Below are 25,642 nucleotides of genomic sequence, written 5' to 3'. Positions count from 1 at the left end.
TGGGGTGTTTACAGGTGGGTAAACTGCTCAATACATCACTGGTGTTCACCGACCCCACATCATTCACCTCAAATTAGCGATAATCACAGAGACACCTCTGTGCCCAACCATACACTGTTTACTTCTCTCCCATCTGGGAGACTTTATAAGAGCCTTTGTTGTCACACCAGCAGCCTACTGAACCCTAAACCTAGGCATTGAACACTACATCCAAAAACCTGCACTGTACAAAAACCGGTTTCTCATATTTTTGCCCGTCTACTATTTTGCCCTGGCCATTTAAACAATGCATAACGCACCAATTTTGTGTTATACAATACGTTTGCATCTTGTATTGTATTCAAAGTTATTTGCATTGAGTCGTTTTCTGATTCTCTACCTCATAACCACAAACATTTACTTATAAAGTAAATATTGCTATTTGCACTTCTGGTTAGATACTAACTGCATTTCATTGGCTCTGTACTCTGCAGAATGACCATAAAGTTGAATCTAATCTAAACTTGCATTGTTATCAATAAACCTGCCAGGACCAAGTTTAACAGGCACAATGTTTCGTTCACTTTATTGAACAAAATAGGACATTTATTCAACCTTCTAACTATCAAGATTGCAAATAAGGAAAAAAGAAAGAAATGTTGTTGTTCTTCCACCGCAGTTTCCCAAACCTTTGCGATTGCTGCAGCTTTTGAACTGCATGACTTCCTGGAAACAATGTAGAAAATCATCTCAAATACAGATCAGCATTACCAATTCTTTCCGAATAAACTCCTGTTAGCTGTACATCTTATCACACAGCAGCTTTAAGGCATTATTCTGTTTTTTGTTATAAGCCAGAAATGACAAGGAGGCGACCTCTCGCAATACAAAGTCATTGGATACGGTTGGATTGTTTTCTCCCGGTGGGCGTGGTTTTCAAATTTGCATAACTGCGCTCTGTCTCTATTCTGGATGAAGTGCCCATATAAGGACTTCCACTGTACTTCCAGCACTGAATTGCCCATAAAAGTAATAAAGCAAGATTGTTATGTATGAATCTTTCATGTTCGAAAAAAACTTTCTGAAACTTGAACGAATCCAGCATAAGTGCATTCTGCACAAAAATACGTCCAACCACTTCTTTAGTTTATTCTACTATATAGCGAGTCCTTTTAGAGTATTGTGTAGTATTATTGATAACAAAAAATATAAACAACAAGTAGATAACCTTAGTTCAAATCATATCGAAAGCGTATCAAAAACTACACTGAGCTTATGTTACTGTGTAAAATGTGTATACAATGTTAAAGGCGCTCTAAGCGAATCTGCGAGACATCACTTTTTGTTGATGTTTGAACTGTTTTCAAACAAACGGAGCATAGCTAACTCCTCCCCCTCCCTTCTGTGCTTTCATGAACGCGCCCAACCCTCACCCTCAAATCCTTCTTGTCGTTTATTGGCTGGAACACTTTGTTATGTTTCGTGGTGCTAGGTTTGGCCACTGTGTGTTTATTGCAGTTTGTGGAGCCGGGGCTGTCTACAGAGATCACATTTTTTTACAGTTTGATCAGCGGACAGGCAGCAAGCAGATAGTGAGGAGAAATTTTCTGTATGTAACAAAAAATGTTTTATGGTCTAAAACGCGTGAATTTGCTTAGAGCGCCTTTAACTACAGATCGGCTGCCAAACCTCCCTTTACATAACGGTGATCCATGATCGCCTCTCCCCTCGTATTTAGGAAACCAAAACAGCAATAACTACCTCCTACTACTTCCAATTGAAATACTGTGAAATACATGACAGCGTGCAGATGTATGAATGCTGAGAGAGAGAGAGAGAGAGAGAGAGAGAGAGAGAGAGAGAGAGAGAGAGAGAGAGAGACTGACCTGGCAATGTTCACTGAATGATGAAAGGCCAGTGCAGGTAATTAAGGAATGCTAATGAACAGCAGAGGTTATTTAATTACAGTCACTGAGCAGCGCTGGCCCGAGGAGAATAATTCATCTCTGCCACAGCAGATATGGCAGCATGAAGCCAACTTCACAACAGAACGCAAGGCTTTCATGGATCAGAAAAATTCTTTAAAGAACCGGCGTGTACAGGTAAGCAAATTCAAACCAGTTTGGGCCCTGTCCCTTTAAATCATATGATACAACTGTATTTTTCAAAAGCCTTCAAATGGTTAAACTAGCAAGTTTTCTTATGGCATCTACCAGCGAGGCATATGCAAACCAAACCAGCTAAATCCTTGTGAACTGTTAAGTACACTTCTTCATTCAGCATAATAACCAACATTAATGTGGAGCCACCTTGCTTCTTTTGTTTAAAAGTTACATTTACTGTGTAATAAAGATAAGACCACTATAAATCATTCAGTATACTCTCTGGTCTAACTGGGTCTCCCTTGTTGTTGTTCTTGCAATGAAAATTTAGAAGACGATCAAAACATTTTGACTGACACTGTTGATTCAAGGCGAGAAAAGATTAATTGTAAGCAAATAGAGACCACAAAGCCGGCAGAAGTGAATAAAACATGATGAAAAACTGAATCTATCATCATTTTAACAAAGGGTTGGCTGTTCATGTTCAATGCTTTAAAGGGACACTCAACTTTTTTTAATTTGCTCATTTTCCAGCTCCCATAGAGTTAAACATTTGATTTTTACCGTTTTGGAATCCATTCAGCTGATCTCTGTGTCTGGCACTAGCAATTTTAGCATAGCTTAGCATAATCCATTGAATCTGATTAGACCATTAGCGTCTCGCTAAAAATAACCAAAGAGTTTCGATATTTTTCCTATTTAAAACTTGACTCTTCTGTAGTTACATTGTGTACTAAGACCAACGGAAAATTAAAATGTGCAATTTTCTAGGCCGATATGTCTAGGAACTATACTCTCATTCTGGCGAAAAAACAAGGATTAAGCTGGTTGCAGCAGGCACAATGATATTATGCAGTGCCTGAAAATAGTCCCCTTGTAACTTTTAATAGCAGGGGACTATTTTCGGACACTGCGTAATATCATTATTTTTTAGCATGATGCTAATTGTCTAATCAGATTCAATGGATTATGCTAAGCTATGCTAAAAGTGGTACCGCCAGACCCGGAGATCAGCTGAATGGATTCCAAAACGGTAAAAATCAATTGTTTAACTCTAGGGGAGCAGGAAAATGAGCATATTTTCAAAAAATGTGGTGTGTCTCTTTAAAGTGGTGTATATTTTTAACTAAAAATTTTTAAGAAAAATACCTCAAATTCAATCCAAATGTATTACAGTAAGTAAGCCCATACTCATACAGTATACTTGCCTTTTGTGGCTGTGGTGCTTTCAACAGTGTTTTATGTTGACATGTTATATTTTTGCTCAAACAATGTTTCAATAAATGTTAGGAAATTTGTTTAATATTACAAAAATCATCAAGTTCAAAGCTGAAGTGAAGTGTGTCATTTCATCGTTTCTATTAATAGTAGTTGTTAAATAACATGCAGAGGTGCTTAGCAACAAGTTAAATATATCAAGCACAATCTGTTTACTCATTGTGAAAACAACTCAATTTGCCACTCATTTAAATCTAATTTCTATTTTTACTCATTTGTTTCAATTACATTTTTCTATTTGTGTCAAATGAGCAAAAGTGGTTAGTTTGTTTAAACGATTTATCTATACCATAAAATAATTATGCGAAATAGCAACAGTTTAGGGACAAAAATGCATATACTGTAACAACAACCTCTTTTAAACTTTACTTTTAATTAACTACTTTGCAAATCTGAACAAGGCAAAGTTAACCCAGTATGAAATTCATGTTAACTATAAAAATTCTTATCTGGTTGTTCATTATTTTCAAGCCCACATAAAGCAGAAGCTCATTTTACAAGGCTGCTATAAATCTTTTATATAATCCTTTAATCTGCTGTGCTTAGCAATACAGAGCAATAAGTTTGATTAGACAAAACCTAACCTAGCAAAACCCATATATAAAGTACAGCCCAAATTCTTACCAAGACTGGGTTCTCACTATTTCCACAAATAATTCATTTTACATCCCCTGTATGTACACAAGTTACCAAAAAAAGACATTCAAACTCAAAGCTTTGGGGTTTGCATAACAAAAGCAAATATTTCCATTAAAATGAAAGATCTTTTAGGATCCACATGGGTTCATACAACACAAACATGCTGAACAGATTCATGTGATGAAAAGCAATATTGTAGGAAGGATCCATGCCAAAACAGACTTGTTCCAGTCTTAAATGTAAGACCCTCCGTAGGGAGGCATCACAGCAGATGGATGGCATGTCTGACCCTGCCTGTGGTGCGCTGTCTGCCTGCCTGTGCCAAGTCTGCAGAGCTGAAGTAAAACAAGACACTGCACTCAAAAAGAACCTGCAAATGCAATCTTGCATTTGTGACACTAAACAGCATCTCACATGTGGTCCATGTCACATGTGGCCATGTGTATGTGTAACAGTTTGACTCGCAGATGTAAGATGATCCTGCAGCAAACATGAGATACAGTGCGGGCATAATTAAGTACACAGATGACTTTTGCAGCAACCTTCCTCCTTTAAACCAAAGGCTGATTTTGAGGTAATGAGAAAACACTTGATCATGAGAAAACTAACACATACTCAATCAAATACTTTTGCTATATCAGAAGTATTTGCAAATAGTACATGTTTCATCTTAAAACTGGTAGTGCATGGTGCCAGCAATGCCAAAGCCATAAGTATAATTTCCAAACCTGATTAACTTGAAAGTGATATACTTTCAAAGCTGTGAGAGACATAATCTAAAAAGAAAATCCAGAAATCAAAATATGGACCACCGTTTCCAAGGTTACTGTTGGTACTGTTGGTGTCTTGGTTTGAAATCATGCATGGCACAAAAGGTTCCCCTGCTTAAACCAGCACATGTCCAGGCCCGTCTTAAGTTTGCCAATGACCATTTGGATGATCCAGAGGAGTCATGGGAGAAAGTCATGTAGTCAGATGAGAACAAAAAATAACTTTTTGGTAATAATTCCACTAAACGTGTTTGGAGGAAGAAGAATGATGATGAGTACCATCCCAAGAACACCATCCCTACTGTGAAGCATGGGGGTGGTATCATCATGCTTTGGGGGTGTTTTTCTGCACATGGGACAGGGCGACTGCACTGTATTAAGGAGAGGATGACCGAGGCCATGTATTGCGAGATTTTGGGGAACAACCTCCTTCCCTCAGTTAGAGCATTGAAGATGGGTCGAGGCTGGGTCTTCAAACATGACAATGACCTAAAGCACACAGCCAGGATAACCAAGGACTGGCTCTGTAAGAAGCATATCAAGGTTCTGGCGTGGTCTAGCCAGTCTCCAGACCTAAACCCAATAGAGAATCTTTGGAGGGAGCTCAAACTCCGTGTTTCTCAGTGACAAGCCAGAAACATGACTGATCTATAGAAGATCTGTGTGGAGGAGTGGGCCAAAATCCCTCCTGCAGTGTGTACTGTGCAAACCTGAAAAAAACTACAGGAAACGTTTGACCTCTGTAACTGCAAACAAAGGCTACTGTACCAAATATTAACATTGACATTCTCAGGTGTTCAAATACTTTTTTGCAGCTGTATCATACAAATAAATAGTTAAAAAATCATACATTGTGATTTCTGGATTTTTTTTAGATTATGTCTCTCACAGTGGACATGCACATTCAATGACAATTTCAGACCCCTTCATGATTTCTAAGTTGGAAAACTGCAGGGTGTTCAAATACTTATTTTCCTCACTGTAACTACTAACCATATGACTACATTATAACCACTAGGGGGCATTTTGTTCCAGGCTCCAAGTGGGGGTAAAACCCCTTTATAGAAGCAAGAACACACACAAAACAACATATTTTTTTACATAAATCATATGAAAAACACAAACATAGCTTACTTAAAAGTTTGTAACCATATTGGTATTGTAGATCATGGACAGTGCCAGACAGTATACAGTAAATGTAAACAGAAAATCACTAAAAAAACACTTAAATTATGCATAACACATTGCACCTTAAGCTCCTGATGTACGGTAATGCTACGATGATGTAACAATTTTAGAGGTATGATGTCATTATCATATTGCCTCTATAGTAAACCCGTGAGCTGAGATGTTTACAGTTAAGAGGTAACAGGACACTCTGCTTGATTAAATTAGCCCTGTAATGCCCAACTCTAAGTGCAGCGTGTCCAAATATCCATAGAAGATTTGTTGCTGTAACACACAGCATCTTCTTGGAAAGCGTATGCATTCATTAATAATGCATGCGAATTGTTAACGAAAAGCAGGTCAGTGTAATGCAATTCATATCACAACATTTCTGCAAACAAAGCACCTCACATCCGTATCACCATAGACCAATTTTATCTTTCGCACCAGTGCAAATATCTGGCAAGGAAACTACCGAAAATAACATTGCTTTCGTCCAACCCAAAGCATTGTCATCCAAATAGCCTTTGTATTTCGACACTCTCTGTAGCACCTCTCGCTCCGTCTTATTTTGCCAGGCTTGGATCATCTCTCTGCACACAAGCCATCATTACGCATTCTGGCCAGTCAAGAGCTGCTAGAAAAGCCTCACACCACAGAGCAAAATGACCAGACACCCTGGGCAATTTTACAAAGCTGTGCTATACGACAAGAGCAGTGTTTTGCAACCGTGACAAATGGTGCCTGCTAGATAACAATCTGTAATGCTTAATCAATTCTGGCGTTGTTGAAAATGACCCATTACGGTGTAACGGAAATAGGCAGTATTGCAGATAAGAGGGCTATAGTGATGTCATTAGGCTGATCATTAGACTAAATGTTTGTTATAAGATCTGTTGTAAGAGCTAAATGCAAAGGTCCAGATATCGTCCTTGCATTTGTTTGTTTTTTAGCTGGGTGAGCTGAATACTTCACATTTTATTTTTTACCAAATCTAATTAAATCTACACTATGATAACTACTTAAAGGTGCAATGTGTAACTTTTATGCTGCGTTTACACCAACCGCGTTTCAGGCGTCAAAATCGCGTCTACTGCGCCTAGTTTGCCGCTTGAACAGTGAATGCATTCGCGCGTGTAGAGTGTGAAGTAGATGCGCGGAAAAAGCAAGCATTTGACGCGCGTCAGAGGCAAAATCCGCTTCTTGTGGGAGGGGCAAGTGCTATGCGGTTTTCTGTTTGCAAGATGACTGATCTTGTGCATTTATCGAGAGGGTTACCGGTTTGTATTTGGTAACCTTACTATAGGGGGAAAATAAATGGCGCGGGTCGATAAACGGCGTGGGTCGATAAACGTTACGTGACTCAAAACTGAAATGTGTATTACAACTTACCAGGTTGCCCGATGTCCTCACTGTCACTCTTCCAAGCGAGGTCCTTTTGATTCCTGTCTCTATAGAAATAAGAACTTGTGTCGTATAGTTCCGGGTGACTGCTTACGAACAATATCAAGCGTTTCTTCAGGTTGAATGAGTGACTCCGGGCGGGGCTGCTGCCACAGCAGCAAGCAGGCTCCTGATTGGTTAACCCGGTGCGAAATTCCGCCAAAGTTCAAATATTTCAACACGGGGGTCAGCCGGCAATTCGCGTCAAATGAAAAATGCACAAAAAGCACCATTCGCGCGTACCGCACCAGGCACTCAATTCGTGCCATTTGCGCGTACCGCGCCAGGCGCTCAATTCGCGCCATTTGAACTAGAATGCCTATTCTAGTTCATACACGCAAATGAGGCGGAATCGCATCTTCCACGCCACGCCAAACGCCTCATCCGCGCCGCAAGACCTCGAGACGCACGTCAACGCGTCTTCACATTGACTTAAGATTGAAATCACTCACGCTTCACGCCTTTACCGCAGCATTAGAAGGATTTCTTGACAGAAACGCAATATATTATACATAACTATATTATCAGTGGTGAATAAAGACCTTAAATTATAAACTGTATTGTTTATATTACCGTTTTTATCTACATACACCCCAGGTCTCTTTACATTAAAGTTGCCGTCATGTTTCTACAGTAGCCCTAAATGGACAAACTGTTCTACAGAGCGTGTTTCGTTCCTACGTTGTCTCAGACGACGACACACTGTGCCTGATTCCGTAGCTTGCGTTTCGAAACTGAGGTTGGTTGCAATTCACAATCTCACCACTAGATGCCGCTAAAAATCCCATACTGAGAGAAAACGCATGTTTTTGACCTTATAATGCAAGCCATTATATTCATAAGCTTTTTTAAATGGTTTTACTTTTATTGCTGCTAATATGTGCACAAAAGCAGGTACGCTCACAATAAATCTGCACTGAACAATATGCACTGGCTCTTGCATGTTTGTTTATTAAATATTGCGACTAATTTGATTATGCTTTTACCTAGAAATAGCAAGTAGCTCAACGTAACACATTTATCATGTTTAAGTGCACTTATTATGTGGGTTAAAACTGCAGATTCATTCTGGGCATCATGGGCGAGGCTAGCCCCTTTTTAGGGGTGCTTCAGCACCCCTAAAAAGGAGCTCAGCACCCCTAAAACTTGGGGCAAGAAATTTAATTATTCTAAAATGTTCGTTCGTCTTTGACCAGGTTAAATTATGTCCAAAACATACTCCGTAGTTTGTGGTTTAAAATATATAATAAGGTAGAAAATGAAAACCTCCCCGCTTAGCAAATGGTGTCATCCTGTTCTACTTCTCTGTACCTGCATCGCTTAGCCCGTCCGTCATTCAGCGTGAAACACACGCAGAGTGAGAATCAGATAGTGTTGTGATGCAACTTTTTTGTTCAAATCTTACAAAATGTTTACGTTATGTTTATAATGAGCGAGTACACCACGAATCAATCTTTCAAGTCGTGTTTTTGTCTTATAATGAATCACCATGGTACACGTATAATAAGTGTTTATTTTCGGATTATTTAAGTCCGGCGGGTACCCGCGCGCTGCGGAGTAGCACAGTACCTGGGTGACTCGTCCATAGACTTAAACGGAGAAGTAGCGCCGGTTACAATGTTCTTCCGCAAGACGCATGCAGTGCGTCTCAGTGGGTAGTTGCATACGTGTGTCTCCGTTGTTAAAGTTTATTGTATGATTTATCGTTAATTTGAGACTTATTTTAACAATCGGGAGTCATGTAAACATGACATCACGTGCGTCTTTTCTGGTCAGTCGTCATGAAAACATGGCGTTTGGAACAGAGTGAAAACAAACTACATATCACTGTATACCACCAGTAGGCTACCGGTAAGTTATGTGTGAAATCACTAACTGTCTGACTATCAAACTAGACAATAAATATTTTTTTTAGTTTGTCACATGTAGACTAATATGAAGGTGATAACGTCTTTAACCCTTAGTGCAGGAGTCACAAGTGTTTTGTTTTAGACATATAGTAAAGGTAATGGTTCAATTAAAGGACTGTTAAAAGAAAAGCTGCAAATTAACAAACTATTAATAAACCTACCATATGTTGTAGGCATAAAAGTTATAAATTAGGAGATTTGTCATTTCGACAAAGGCAAACAATACACTGTATATTCACATAAAGCCATACCCACACTGCTGGTGTAGCCCACCTTTTGTCCTGAGACTTTAATATGGCATTAATGGCAAAAATGTGCTAGCTCACCATTAATTAGAAATAAAAAGGTTGGCAAAAAATGCATCTGAAAACTCACCAGATTGATGCTTTAAAATATGTAATTTTAAAAAAATTCTAAGGGGGAGCATGCTCCCGGACCCTAGGGGTAATATTCTTCTCATCTTTTTCACCCCTGACCCATTTTCATGCCTGAAAGGTCTCCAAAAAATCTTTATTTTGGAGTTAGTTGAACCAATGTTAAAATGAAAGCTATTTTACAATATACATATTATTGGTTTCTGTAGGAAAAAAGAGCGGGTGGTGGCAGCGGAGCTCATTGGGTGCTCAGCACCCCTAAAGCTCTAACCCTAGAATCGCCTCTGCTGGGCATTCACATTACCTACAACTTTTGTTATCTTCTCTGCTTTTTTATTACAGTTTTCAAAGTAGACTAATTACACTGATATAGGCCAGGCCAATCTTATTCCCATAGCACTTACTAAAATCACATATCAAATATTAGTCATTCCTCTGAAGTTAGTAGTTCAAACAAGCCTTAATATCAGCAAATAGAAACAGATTACGCTCATGAAAGAAATAAAATACCACACAATCATAGTAAATCGATGAGGGAATATTTTTAATGGAATGCCTCTAAGCAAACATGATTGATTACAAAGTCTTTCAAACTGAAGTGTCCTACAGATTTCATCTTCTGTATATTTAGGGAACTGCTTTCATTCGAAGCTAGTTTATGATTCAGATGCATTTGTAATTGCTTGTGCCTTTTCCATAGCAACGGCAAATCACATTTAATTGGTGGTTTCTTAAGCTGGAAACGCAACGGTCATTGAAAAATGTGTCCTCTCTGTGTGTGCAAAAGCAATAAAATCTAAGAATACACCTGCAAATGCAGCAGTGTCGCAGGTCATCTGAAATTCTTGAGTCGCCAGAAGAAAAGTTAAAGAGTAAATTAAATATTTACTGGTCTTCAAATTGCACGCAAGATAATGGAAACTAGAAAAAAACCAAGCATCCAGCAATCATTGAAAAACAACTCTGTGGCAGTTTGTACTGAAAATAGTTTATATAGATCCCTTTAAGGTTTGTAAACATTGAATGACTATCGGGCGCGCGCGCAGCATGGGATCAAACTGTTCATGACAAATAGAAAAAGAGAGGTCCCGCACACTATCCACTTGCAAAAATAGAAATCATTTATTGCAACGTTTCGATCTCTCGATCTTCTTCAGGCATCAAACATATATTAAATATATATGTCACTTCCGTGTATTCTAAAAGGTTATCTTGACCAATCAAAATGTCAAGGTCAAAGATAAACCAATCACAATGAGCAATTAAAAAAAAATCATCATAAACTCGTCACAACCAATCACAGTGAATGTTAAAGTACATCATCATAAACTCGTCACATTACAATAAATGGTAGAGCTAATAGACTCATCATATCACAATGAATAGTAGAATATATTCTCATCAATTCGTCATATCACAGTAGATCGTAGAACACATCCTCAAAAAAAGTCAATGAATGGTAGAACACATCATCATACAGTCAACATCATAATAAGTAATATTTCCTCATACATTTTAGAGAAATATGAAATTATAACATTACATTATAGATTGCCTCATCATTCATCCTGAAAGGAGATAATGTGTTTAAAGTGAAAATCCGAAAAAGTTCTCGTCTCTGTAGGAGCAATTCAATGTGGACTGGGGTATGTTGGAAAAACTTCACGTCAACTAAAGCAAAGAATCAGTGAACATAAGAGCACCATCAGGAGAAAAGATTTAAATTATCCAGTGGCGGCACACTTTTTCATCACATAATCATGATGTGTCAAACTTACGGTTTTGTGGGATAGAGGTAGTCAGAATACTACCTAGGGGCGGAAACATTGAATTGCTCCTACAGAGACGAGAACTTTTTTGGATTGTGCGACGTTTATGTGATTGTATTGATCAAACTGTTCATACCACTTAGGCTTTCTAGTTTAATCTAACAGGGCTGAAAAATGATGACGTACCTGAAATGAAGTGAGCACTACAAACACAAGCCTCTTTGATCTTTGCATTGTTCCAGTCTGCACGTTTAATTGCTTGCAGCCGCAGATGTTGCATTTTTTGTTTTTTGAGATTCTGCAGGAATCACGAAAAACTTAACAGCAGACCTGGTGCGATTTTCAAAGCCCACGACGCAAGTAGGCATTTTTGACGATACCGAATAATACCCAACTCAATCTGCTGTGATGACTTTTCTGACCCCGACATGCGCAGTGGGAACCGCCTGTGATGTGAACTGTGAAGGGGTCTATAGATCGCAGCTGTTGAGCTAAACAAAAACTAGAAATTTAAATGTATAAAAACACATTTTTGTTGCTTAGATAGCACCTTTTATAGGCATTGTCTTTGAGTGAATGTTGCCATAAGGGATGCACCGACTATTTGGCAACCAAAACTATTCAGCTAAAAGAAGTAAAAAAGGCCTGAATACATTTAACCGAACAGTAACGTTTTTTGTGATCAAAATAGCAACCAGCGCAAAGTGAGAGGCACACACGCTTTATAAATACAGGGAGCATTTTAAAGTGTCCGAGAAAGATGCTTATTTTCTATTTTCGTCCAAATAGTTTGCAACTGACGAGTTATCTCGTCATTTAAAGGAACATGCCCACATTTTGGGAATTTAGCTTATTCACCATATCCCCCAAAGTTGGATAGGTCCATACATACCTTTTTCATCTCTGTGCGTGAGGTAACTCTGTCTGACGCAGCCCCCGCTAGCTTAGCTTAGCACAAAGACTGAAAGTAAATGGCTCCAGCTAGCATCTAGCTCCCAATAAGTGACAAAATAACTCCAACATTTCCCTATTTATATGTTGTGATTTGTATAGTCACAGCGTGTACAAATAACATGGTCATATGAGACACAACCATCTTTTAACAGTATACATACTGGGAACTATATTCTCGGAGTGGGTGGAGTGATTTGCTCGCAGCACCCGAGAAGCCCCCTGGTGAGGAACAGAGAGTTCAGTCAGAGTTGTTCAAATCACTCCGCCCAAGTAGCAGTGCTTCGCCTTCTGAGAATATAGTTCCCTGTTATATACTGTTAAAAGATGGCTGTGTCTCATATCACCTTGTTATTTGTACACGGTGTGACTATACAAACCACAACACATAAATAGAGAAATGTTTGCTTTATTTTGTCACTTATTGGGAGCAGTATGCTAGCTGGAGCCATTCACTTCAAGTCTTTGTGCTAAGCTTAGCTAGCTAGGGCTGCGTCAGACAGAGTTACAGCACGCACGTAGATGAGAAAGTTATGTATGGACTTATCTAGCTCTGGGGGATACGGTGAATAAGCTAAATTCCCAAAATGTGGGCATGTTCCTTTAAGAGAAAATGCTTTCCTGCCAATGACGAGTATTTCCGGCAATCGTAATACCACTATTATCCACCAGGTCTTCTGCAACTTATAAAACCCGAAAGTATCGCCCTGGGGCAAACAGCTGTATGTCCGTGTATGTTTTGAGGATCGCTCTGAATCTGAACTCTATCAAAAGTCCTCCACAAATATTGAATTATCTACAAAATTTGATGTTTTTGAAGAAACCTACCCATATTTAAGAGGTCATAAAAAGAAAACTAATGAAGGTAGGATGAAACAGGTTTGTGATATATTGTATGTTTATATATTTAAAGAAGAACATTTTCATCATATTGCATTAAACTTTTGTGAAAATTATGAAAAATGCTGCCGCTGGCTGGCTACTTTTTTTTAAAACACTGGCGGCGAAAGAGTTAAAGGGGGTCTAAAGCTATTTCATACATTTTGACTTATTAACACCGTTTAAGAGTTGGATTCCTCATGCTAAAACATAGGCAAAATATCAAAAAAGCCATATGACATATCTGTGCGAATGCACTTCGCCAGGGTTCGAACAAGTTCCGGAAAACTTCTTCCGAACATGAAAGATTCATACTTAACAATCTTGCTTTATTTCTTTTATGGGCAATTTCAGCGCCGGAAGCACAGCGGAAGTCCCCACATGGTCACCTCACCCGGAATAGGCCGTGCACACACCAACCAAGAGCTGACACAAAATCAACGGCAACAAAAAAGTGTGTTTTTGTTTGTGAGGGAAATGTAAGCTTGTTCAGCTTTCCAACGAACCCAGCAATGGATGCAGTGCTTTTTTCAAGCCACAGTAATTAAACAATATTGTGACCTGAAACTGGGCAACCCGAAGCTACAGTGACAGAAGGTACGTGTCCTGTCCATCCGAATGCTCCATTTCCTCACACATCCTGCTTATGGGAAACGACAGCTTGCTGGCAAACTCAGAAAATATATTTGATCCACTTTCTAAGACCCTCCAGGGATGGTGACAAAAGAGAAAGTAAGGCTAGATCTGCCGATTTGGGGCTTAGCCTGAAGTCAAGAGTTGGTACATGGGATGGATCGTGATCGGCCGAAAAGGCTGGCCATCTGTTTAACCGTAAGAGAGACAGAAAATAGGCCACTACCAGAGAAAATAAAGGTTGATGTAAGCCATTATGAAGTTTGAAGGGTTAGTTCACAAAACACAAAAAGATATATGTTAGTATCTCTTCACTTTCATTGTGGAAGCCGAACCAGACTTCGATTCCATCTGCAAGTACCTGTTTGTCTGTTTTTAAGTGGAGTCTGAACCACAGTGTGTTTGCTTCATTAATTTAAGTACCACTGTGAGGACCTCTGGCAGCTGTTTACCCTTGTAGACAAATAGGTGCTTGTGAGGAAAAGAGGTCGGATTTACTGTGTTGGAGTTACACCAAATCTTTAAGCACGCAGAACGGTACTTGCATTTGTCTGACGCAGGTGCATCGCAAGAGATGTGAAGAAAGCAAGCTGCTCTCCAATATATATTTAGATACAAGCAGTTATGAGAAATGCATCATACTGTACTATGATAAATATGGCCAGAAGCCTGCAAACATGCATTTTATTTAAAAAACAAATTTAAATTAAATGTCAACTTAAGTTTTTTTACGTATCATTAAAGGCAAATCATTTTTTGTTGGATTTATGTTACCAACAAAAAATTATAGTTTTTGCTTAAAGCATGCTTTTAAAAGAATGAAAAAAGACACAAATTTTATTGGTGCACTTGTCTCTGCACTTAGTTCAGAAACACTTTCCCACAAAGCAAACTAACCAAATCCCAATCAGGTTCACATAAATAGCTTGAAGGTGCTCTAAAATATACATCAAATCCATTTATTATAAATGTGCATTACAGCTTACATAACGCCAACTCTAAAAGAAGTCTTTCACAAACATAAAGAAGAGAAAGCAGAAAATGATGCGTTAACATGACCCCATTTGAGATATTCAATATAGAGACACCATCCCATCCCTTTAATTAAATAAATCCAAATGTCTATCACTCTAAATGTCAACCCGACTCGGGTCACTCCTAACAGCTGAGAGGTGTTATATTCACAACATAGGAAATGACCAAGCAGCTAAGTGAACCGTTCCCTGCTGATGTCTTGGCTCCTTTTCTCATTAGAAACTGTTATGTAAGCATCTGCTGGGTTAAAATGTCCCATCGACACCATGACACCAGCAGAAGCGCACTCAACTTGATACATCCTGTTGCTTCATTTAAAGGGACGGTGAAGCTACAAGGCAAAAAACATTTGTATCGATGATCTTGGCAAATCTTAAGAAACCTTAATCTTAATAAATGTATTGTAATTGGCAACTTAACCACCTTCATTCTATCACTTATGAAGTACTACTCTAAAAACTAGTCCATACTTTGGAGAGGCTTAAAAGGATAGTCACCCGAAAATGAAAATTCTGTCATCATTTACTCGCCCTCAATTTGTTACAAACCTGTATAAATGTCTTTGTTCTGCTGAACACAAAGGAAGATATTTTAAAGAGCCAGTAAGATGCAAATTTTAAGCATCCTATCACTGTTTATAATAAATAACAGGTTTAAATGCATGCAAGGTCAAAAAACACTGTTCTCAAAATATAATTTTAAAATTACCCCATTTCTCAGAGATCCCCAAACGATTCATGTGAAGCCGTTCAACGACTCAGTCTGCCTAAACCCCACCTTTCAGTAGCCTGCTCTGCTCTGATTGGTCAACTGACAGAGTCTCCGCACAGACCTCAGATCAGTGGCACAGACCAACAATAGTGCAACATGTATTGACCTAGTGCTAACACGATTTACTGAGAAGACATTATCGACATCATTCAATACACATCATTCATCATTAATCCAAGCAATAAAAACGATGACAGAAACTAATATTTTACACTCATTTAAGCATTTATGTAAACTAACCGTGTCATAGCAAAACTGTAAGTGCAGCATGCATTAGCCGCTTGCTAACGTGACTCTCTGACAGTATATTAAGCGTTTAAACAACAACATCAATACACATCATTCATCATCAGTCCAAGCATTAAAAACGACGACATAAACAAACATTTTACACTCATTTAAGCATTTATGTAAGCTAACTGGGTTGTAGCAAAACCGTAAGTGAGCATGCGTTAGCCGCTTGCTAACGTGACTCTCTGACATTATTAAGAGTTTAAAAAACAACATCAATACACATCATTCATCAATATTCCAAGCAATAAAAACGATGACAGAAACTAACATTTTACACTCATTTAAGCATTTATGTAAACTAACCGGGTCATAGCAAAACTGTAAGTGCAACATGTGTTAGCAGCTTGCTAACGTGACTCTCTGACAGTATATTAAGAGTTTAAACAACAACATCAATACACATCATTCATCATTAGTCCAAGTTATAAAAACGACGACAGACATTAACATTTTTACACTCATTTAAGCAAGTATGTAGCTATAATCCTACTTACAGGTTGTGGTTAGGAGACGCATGTTGTTCCAAATAAAGTGGGTACTGAACCATCTTTCATTGCCAAACGTCTCGTAAATCCCTCTGTGAAAAAGTAATTTTAACCACTGATTCTTCACAGCCAAACGTTTAGTATCCCTCCATGAAAAAGTAATTTTTCATATATCTTCATCCTTTGGTAGTGAAAGCAACACAAACTGAAAACACAGCGTGATATGTATATAACTAGCTGTGGGCAGGTAATAGTTTTTGTTTCTCCCAGGCAATGCTGTAGGCGTAGATTATTATGCAAAGTGTTCATATTACGTGGACATTTCACAAGGTTTTTTTAAGATGTCAAATAAATCATTGATATCCCCAGAGTACATATGGTAAGTTTTAGCTCAAAATAGCATATAGATAATTTATAATAGCATGTTAAAATTGACACTTTGTAAGTGTGAGCAAAATGTGCCGGTTTTGGGGTGTGTCCTTTAATATGCAAATGAGCTGATCTCTCCACTAAATGGCAGTGCCGTGGTTGGATAGTGCAGATTAAGGGGTGGTATAACCCCTTCTGACATCACAAGGGGAGCTAAATTTCAATTACCTATTTTTCGCATGCTTGCAAAAAATGGTTTCCCAAATCTAAGTTACTGGCTTGATCTTTTACACATTTTCTAGGTTGACAGAAGCACTGGGAACCAATTATAGCACTTTAACATGAAAAAAGTCAGATTTTCATGATATGTCCCCTTTAAAAATCAACAACATTAAAAAGAACTCCACTTTACAGAAAGCCTAAGAAATTTAAGCGATGCCATTTGTATGGCCCTATAAATGAAACAAAAACATGATATTAAAAACTATCATTACTTGGACCAAAACATCACCCATACCTACTGTATAAAATATAACATGGTGTGTATAAAGCACAAGTACATGGTGTAACGTCCATTAGTCTCTATGACTGTGCCATGCTGGCGGTCTTTCAGCGTCAAGCTGACAAATGCCAAATGACTCGCCGCTGGAGATCCACGCAACCCGCCGAGTGTGAAATGAAGGCACGTCTCACAATTATTAGTTATTCTGGGCAATTGAAACAGTGTGAGTCATTTGAGCCACTGGTGAGACTTCAATTTGACTCTCACTTTGTCAAATGAGCTTCAAGTGAAGTGCTGCTAGCTTACACTACATAATCATACATACGTGAAATGCTTTCCTTCTCTTGTAGTTAATGAGGATTTTGTTGCCGTGTGAAATATAGCTGGAAACTCAAAAATCGTAAGCCCATTATGTGCACCACATAGAGCTAAATGACTATCCGTGAAAACATTTTCTCACTAAATCAGAGAGAAGCAAAAAAATTTAATTATTAGTGAAATAACAGGACTTGCGAATATAAAACAAACCTGAAATACGTGCACAAAGTAATTAGTTTGTGCCTCATCCAAACAGCAAATAAAAATAGCATTTCTTGCATAGACCTCTATAGCCAAACTAATTGAGACCCTGGAGGGCTGGGGGGCCCACACGGAAATGTGCTGTCACAAGCCCCGTGAATTTTTCCTGGTAACAAAAGCTCACTTTTAAGTTTTATATCACTTTTTGACACACTAATAACATTTTCCGGTTGGTATTAGACGTCTTATAAAATTAAAGGATTAACAACATAAAAAAGATGCAGAAAGTATAGCGTTGAACTCCAACTACTTAATTCATGTCCTTTAGACAGTCGTGAGCTGTGCTGGTTATTGAATTATTAGGTGAACTAGAAGTCACCTCAATGTTCCAGACCACAAAATGTTTATGTGCATATAAATGCATGAGCAGCCATGGATGCCCATATTAATTTAAAGAGCACCATAAAACGTGGTAGCAAGTGTCCTTCAGGTGATAAGATGCAATAATACGTAGTATCGAAATCTTAAATCTTAACCGAACCTTTATATAACAGCCATTGCATCAAGGAATGATACTGGGTCTAGCCAGACTTTTGTTGATTTCCTTTGACTGCTAAATCAAACGTTACAGCTCATTGCTTTTAATTTCTGCATGCGAAACACAATCCCGGAGAACAGATGATAATTACGGCCTTATTCGGCTGAGAAAAGAAACGCTATTGAAATCAGTCAAGGACTTCTAGACTCGACTGCATCAGTGACCTCGCAAATAAGGACGTGCAAAACACCAAGTGCACTCAAAATCAAACAGAAGATAAATCAAATACCCCTCAGAGAAACACTTGGTCATAAGTTCATATTTGCTAGACTAGTCAATAACAATGTAAATGTATTGCATCTTGTGTACACGCTCTCTCTCTCTCTCTCTCGCACCCGGTTCATTAACAGGTGGGCTAACGCAGAGAATGAGCTGTCAGGTGTGATGCCGCTTTTCAGCTCCCTCTTACACGCATTGAAAAACAAGTTAAAACTTCACCATCTGTGATTATCTTGGGCTCTTATATACTTATATAATGTCACACAACACAGAGTTCCAAATGTGACAAAAACTAATTCGAAGGGCCACGTGCTGGTCACATCAGAACAGTAATTGGCTACAATTGTTTATTTTATTTATTTGTTAAAATGGATAAAAACTGTGATTTAATAAGAATCCAATGTATTATTTGAATGTATTATTTTACTCCATGGTTGTTATGTTTATCAGTGTTGAAAAGCAAGAGTAGTAATGTTTTCTCCAGCACATTTTCAATCACTACTGCTTTACATTATTGATATAAACTCACGTAAAGGATTATTAGGAACACCATTCAAATACTGTATTTGACCCCCTTTCGCATTCAGAACTACCTTAATTCTATGTGATTTTAACAAGGTGCTGAAAGCATTCTTTAGAAATGTTGGCCCATATTGATAGGATAGCATCTTGCAGTTGATGGAGATTTGTGGGATGCACATCCAGGGCACGAAGCTCCGTTCCACCACATCCCAAAGATGCTCTATTGGGTTAAGATCTGGTGACTGTGGGCCCATTTCAGTACAGTGAACTCATTGTCATGTTCAAGAAACCAATTTGAAATGATTCGAGCGTTGTGACATGGTGGTCATGATGGGTACATGGTGGTCATAAAGGGATGGACATGGTCAGAAACAATGCTCAGGTAGGCCGTGGCATTTAAACGATGCCCAATTGGCACTAAGAGGCCAAAAGTGTGCCACGAAAAGATCCCCGACACCATTACACCACCACCACCAGCCTGCACAGTGGTAACAAGACATGATGCATCCATGTTCTCATTCTGTTTACGCCAAATTCTGACTCTACCATCTGAATGTCTCAATAGAAACCGAGACTCATCAGACCAGGCAACATTTTTCCAGTCTTCAACTGTCCAATTTTGGTGAGCTTGTGCAAATTGTAGCCTCTTCTTTGTAAACCCTAGAAATGGTTGTGTGTGAAAATCCTAGTAACTGAGCAGATTGTGAAATACTCAGACTGGCACCAACAACCATGCCACGCTTAAAATTGCTTAAATGACCTTTCTTTCCCATTCTGACATTCAGTTTGGAGTTCAGGAGATTGTCTTTACCAGGACCACACCCCTAAATGCAATAAAGCAACTGCCATGTGATTGGTTGATTAGATAATTGCATTAATGAGAAATTGAACAGGTGTTCCTAATAATCCTTTAGGTGGGTGTATGAGGAGCTCAGATGCAAAGGCTGCTAAACGCCACCTGTGTCAAAAATGAGATAACGATACTGATTGAATGCTTTCAGCAGGTATATGTTTATCAAATACGTTTGTGAAATCTGCTTAATCCCAACCTCAGGCCATTTAGAAATACTGCTTTGTTGGCAGAATCCGCTAAACTGCACATACATTTTTTTAGCCAAGTACTCTTAATGCATGAAAAAATAAGTTTTATCTCATCAATTAAAAGAAAACGTTTAAATACATTTTTCCTAAGAGACTTTCATTTTGACGCAGTGATCTGTTATGAGTACCCATGGAAACGGAGTGTTCGGTTGTGGAAGAACCGTCTATGGGAAGAACCCAGCCGCTGTGTAACTCGGAAGCTCGGAACATAACATTAGGAATACGTGGTTAAAGTTTGTTTTTAAAGAAGTTCCAGCTCGCGTGGGGAGTGTTTGTTTACTTTGTGTACCGCGGATTCATTTGTAAAGAAGCCACAAGTCGATGCTGGATTTGCAGAGAGACTGTGATTAAAGGCACCACTAACTGGATCTGACAAAAATGACACAGCAGTATACACAGTAAGTAAAACATTTTACTTTATTTAAGTTACTGCGTTTCACTATTGCTTAAGAGATCGTTTGATTTGTCCTGTTGTAACATCCGTGTCTAAACACGTATGTTTGACTGTTTTAATTTACTAAAAACAATAAACGATTAATAAAGATACAACACTTAACAATACGACTATAATATAACGATAGAAATATACAAAGTTAGTGATAAGCCCGCTTACTGTGTCGTATACGGTATTTTAGGCAAGTTGCGTTTGAAAGGTCAAACACTCAACAAAGCTTTTTTATCATATAACTGTGGTTTGTATAGTTATGTGTATGTAAGAGCAACCTCACGAGCACAATAGAAATATACAAAGTTAGTGATAAGGTCTCAGCCGCGGTTTAGATTCTGATGTGCGCTTACTGTGTTGTATACGGTAATTTAGTCACGTCGAGTTTAAAGTTTTGTTTCTACTTCACCATACGTATTGTCATTTATGTGTATCATCTTTAGCACCCAGAATCTTTTGTGGCTCAAACATATATGTGTTCGTCGGCTGCTATTTTTACACATTAATGTTTTTAATACATTTCCCCATATGTAATGACGGGAAAGGAAGCTGTCCAATCATAGCAGTGGGCGTTTACGTCCAGGTCTTCAATGCGGCCCGCCCCTTCAAACGAACCATTTCTCCAGAGAGCCACTAATCCATGTTACAAAATAGCCTATTATGGTGGAGAAATTTTGAGTGTTTTATCTTACAGATTAGTATTATGTTTTATATGGTATGCTTTTAATGTGTTTCATGGTTAAGGTCTACATGAATTAAGTTTTAAGTTGTCTCTCTGTTGCTTGAACATGAATGTGTAGGTCCACAGCTGGGCCTGGAGGAGATAAGGGGGTCCATGGTAAGGATAGCAAATAGTTGTATGATGTGTTAGAGAACAAAGACACTGAGTTTTACCACCCATGGGAGGATTTATGTACCAGCTTGGAATGTTATAGAGATAAAGCCACAGCATTACCAAGTTGTCATGAGTTATGAGAAGGAGCTAAGGGGCCTGAAGGTTTTGAGTGCTGGGCATTGGGACAGTACAGAGTGAAAGAAAGGCAGGGCTACTGGACCAATATTGGACCACTATATAATATACTGAAAAACTCAGAACGGGGTCATTGTCATTATCATTTTACCAATGCAGGTGTACACCCTATGACCAGTATTGTGTTTCAAGCTGTCTGACACAATTCTTTAATAAAATACTTTGAAGAGAATTTTACATCTCAACCGTCTCTGATTCTCCTGAAGAAAATCCACGACATTATTGGCGCTGCGGAGCAGGGTTACAAGAGAGAACATTGGACAACCGAGTGGGATCGTTCAGAGGCCGTTCACGGTCGGGGGGAGATGTTCTCTAACCTGAGTCGATTGTTTTGTCTTTGTGGGTGTTAAACTGCTAAGGCTGGCCAGCCGCTTGCTTCTTAAATTAAGGTAAGCAAAGCGTTATAGCATTTTTTCACCTGCATTGATGAGATTTTTGACTCTGTTTGGAAAACACAGACAGCCCGGCGTTTTCATTTGAATTCCTGAATTCTCTCTGTAACTCATAAATTAACTAGTATTGCGATTAATGAGAAGGGACTTGTGGATGATATTACAAGATAAATTATCTCTAATAGGGAAACCTGGTCTTCCGAGTAGGTGTACTCTTATCTGAGGGTCAAGAGGACCCAGCTGTGAAACAGTTGATGGAAATTAATATTAACATAGCCAAGAGGGCGTTGACTGTTAATAGCCAAGAGGGCATTTAATTATACTAAATTTTGCTGATTTTATGGACTCAAACTAAAACATAAATTTTGAAACTAAATTTTGTAAAGCCAGTGGGCTGATTTAAATAAGAGTATCTGAGATGAGTACGGATATATCTTTTTAAAGTAAAGAAAACCAGTGGGTTTGATTGTTAGTTGTTTCTTGAAGTAACTGGTTAAGTTATGAAACAAAAGTGAGATAAGAGAGAGATTTTTGTTGAGGGAGAACCAGTGGGTTGCTTAAATGAGTATTTGAGAGTAATTTATCGATGAACTTTGATACTATAAATTGCTCTATGAAACAAATATGAAGAGTTTGCATAGTTTGGGTACCAAGGTGCTTAGAATGTGCAGACGAGGGTGAGCGAGAGAGTCTGGAGTGCGGGAAAAACCAGTGGGTTGCTTGAGTGAGTGTTTATGAGTGCCTCTATCGATGAACTGTGATACTATAGAGAAGCTCACTGATATGGACACAGTGTTCAAGGGTGCTTTATCGATGAACTGTGATACTATAAAGTATTCTTTGAGATGAACACGGTGTTTAAGGGTAATTTATCGATGAACTATGATACTATAAGTTACTCTATCAAATAAACTCGGGAGAGACAAGGGAAAAGCTTCTGTCCAACTTAAAGTTAAGAAAGTGTTTATTAATTGTTGCATGGTAAGGACTTACCATAAGTGAACAGTTTTAAAAACCTCCCTAAAAAGCATTTCTGCATCTTATTCAACTCATATGAAAATTTTAATTTTGAAAGTTAGGGGTAAGAGTTATCCTGTGTGAAAAATATTGTCCGTGATGGAATGGCAGTTGTTACTGAAAACATTGAATTTTGGTGGAACCTGAAATCTTTATCTAATATTGAAAAGTCATTATTGAGTGTATTTGATTTAACAAAAGAAAAGTTAATAGAAGGAAGGTTAATAATTAAAACAGAAGAATTTGAGATCAATACAGTTACGTCTGCATTTAAAATAGCACAATTAATCAGAGGGATCTTTTTTGTTAGTTTTAGTTGGCCTGAGATAAGAAGTTTTTCCAGTTGTAAGATTTATGTGTCAAAGAAAATTGTGGGATATAAAGAACTGGGCATTGTAAGTGCTAAGTTTAAATTTGAATCAAATCTTAAAAGTAGTTGTGTGACAGATAAAGTGATTGGTGAAGAGGAGATCATTTAACTACTTGTGGGACCCTTTGTGCTTTATTCCAGTAGCCTGACTGGAACATTTTATAGTGCAGAAAAGTGCATTGATTTATTGTTAAATAAATAAAGTAAACAACCATTCAGTGTAACATGGAAGCAGCAACAAAAGAATTAGAGCGTGCTATCACTGTGGCCCCGGTAGAATGGTGTAACTTACAAGACAAAGGCTTTGATGGTAAAGCATTGGCTTAATGATCTAATTGGTGTAATGATCTAAAATGGTATACCAGAAGTAACAAATATAAGAAGGAGAGCAGCCTCCCTTTCACTGGCCAGAACAGGGAACATGGAATAAAGAAAAAACAAAGAGTATGAAAATTTGGATGACTAATTACATAGCTAATCAGGAGTTGAAATCAAAGAAGGATGGAAAGAAAGAAAAGAGGAAAGCTTTGTTAGATGGAATGGAATTATGGGAAAAAGCTAGAGGTTGCTGGAGTAAGGAAGCTGAAAGAGTGATGGCTGATAGAGAAGAGGTCAGAGCTCAAGAGCTGGCAAAGCACAACGAAAGAATAGAAAAGACAAGATTGCTAGAACAGCCATTAGAAACTGCAAACCAATTACCTGTGGTAACTACAACAGTTAAGCCACCGCCCTATGCACCGCCCACTGCCCCGGCCTCCCTCAATCCATGCCCTCCCTCTACCACGCACACAATCACCCCTCCCTTCACCACTCTCTCTGAAAGTCACCCTCCCTTCACTGCTCTCACTCCAGCCCCAACCACCCCTGTTGCTTCACCAAATGCTAGTACACTGTATCCAGTTATTAAAGGAACTATGCAGCTTAAAGGGGAATTAGAAGTTGAGGGAAATTTGGAACTGTATGATGAGATAAATAGAGGAAAGGAAGAATCAATCAGTGAACAAAGTCAGGCAGCAGGAGGAGCTAGTCAGTATACCAGGACTCAGCTAGAACATCTGGATCGACTAATTGAACAGAGAGCAAAGGAAATAACAGAATTAACTAAAGATGTGAAGTATTTGGGTTTAGCAGGGCTATCGCAGGACAGAGAGCTGGGTAAAAGATTACAAGAGGAAGAAAGGATGATTTTGGAGCAATAAAGGCAGGATAGAGATAGAGCAAAAGAAAGGGTGCTTAAACAACAAAAGGTTAGGGCAGTGCATGCTATGGAACAGAGAAAGAGAGAAACTGACGAATGGCTAAATATGAAAATGACACAAGAGTACCCAGCCTCTAAAGGTGGTATAGATATGACAAAAATGTCAGGACCTGATGGATTAAGAACTTACAGAGCTAAGATGTTGGTAGACGAGAGAAACAGAGATTTGGAGTATAGGGACACATTAGCTTTAGACTTTGACCCAATGGAGGACAGATCCCCATTATTGAAAAGTACCCCTAGAGGTGAAATGAATGAGCCAGGTGTAAGTGTATTTCCATTGCGTATTGAAGGAAAAACAGCTGTGTATGTTCCATGGGCTCATAGGGATTTAGAGACTATAATAAATTTGTTGCCAAGTTTAAGAGATGGTGCTGGTCCCTGGATTGCTGCGTTAGAGAAAGAGACGCAAGGTACAAGATTGGCGGTGGGTGACATAAAAGCATTACTGGCAAAAATTACTAGTTTAAGAGAAATGGAGGATGTGTTGTGGTTAGCAGGTATGGGACAGAGTGTGGTCTCGTCTGATTTTGACGGCCAGGCTATTGACTGTTACAGAGGCAGACTTTGGGGTGCCTTGAGAACTGAGTTTCCTGTCAAGTTTGACAGCACCAAACTGACCCCCGCTGCACTGGGTCTGGAGGACTGTGCACTGTGGATTGCTAAAAACATGCAAACTTGGAGAGGGCAGGGGCTGAGAAAAGATCCTACTGACCCAAGAGACTTTGAAACCAGACTTTTCAGAAAGGAACTGCTGGACGCACTGCCAGTGTCTGTGCAAAACAAACTGAGTGACACCCCAGGGCTAGATGCAATGCCAC

General features: G+C 38.7%; 1 protein-coding gene across 1 annotated transcript in view; it reads right to left on the bottom strand.

The window, feature by feature from the left end:
• Positions 1-25,642, bottom strand: part of galnt18a (UDP-N-acetyl-alpha-D-galactosamine:polypeptide N-acetylgalactosaminyltransferase 18a) — a 99,713-nt gene that overhangs the window by 55,662 nt on the left and 18,409 nt on the right. The gene's annotated exons all lie outside the window — the stretch shown is intronic.

Source organism: Misgurnus anguillicaudatus, chromosome 6, assembly GCF_027580225.2.
Source record: "Misgurnus anguillicaudatus chromosome 6, ASM2758022v2, whole genome shotgun sequence".
Lineage (NCBI taxonomy): Eukaryota > Metazoa > Chordata > Actinopteri > Cypriniformes > Cobitidae > Misgurnus > Misgurnus anguillicaudatus.
This window is presented reverse-complemented; position numbering and strand designations above follow the sequence as displayed.